A 534-nucleotide genomic window follows, 5' to 3' on the forward strand; every position below is an offset into this window, starting at 1 on the left:
AGGATCACTTGAGGCCAGGAGTTCGAGACCAGCCTGGGCAACATAGCATCCTTAAAAAAATAATAAAATTAATTAAAAAGAAAAGAAAAAAAGACTTTTAAGTCAACTTTGCAGTTCCAAAGTAAATTTGGTGCTGAACAGAAATGATGGAACTGAGGAAGGGAATCCCTTATCCCCCATTGGTGCAGAGGCACCATCCTTAAGTGCCTCCCTAGTCCCACTCCCCCACAGGCCCTGGCTTCTTCCTCAGATGCCTCTTTCTCCTTCTCCCAGCAGCAGTCTCAACCCCTGCAGTCATTTAGGAATGTCCAAAAATGTCCCATCCAGGGATCACGGTGATTGTCACCCTACGGTACACGTTTGTCAAAAATCACCAAAGTGTGCACTTAAACTTGCTGAATTTTGTTGTGTGTAAATTATTCCTCAATAAAGCTGATTAAAATATAAAGATTTTTAGTAGAAAAAAGCAAGTGATGGAATATGGGGGATTTTTTTCTGTTTAAAAAGAAACACTATATTTGTGTATATGAGAGT

This window comes from Colobus angolensis, unplaced genomic scaffold, assembly GCF_000951035.1.
Source record: "Colobus angolensis palliatus isolate OR3802 unplaced genomic scaffold, Cang.pa_1.0 Scaffold395, whole genome shotgun sequence".
Taxonomy (NCBI): Eukaryota; Metazoa; Chordata; class Mammalia; order Primates; family Cercopithecidae; genus Colobus; species Colobus angolensis.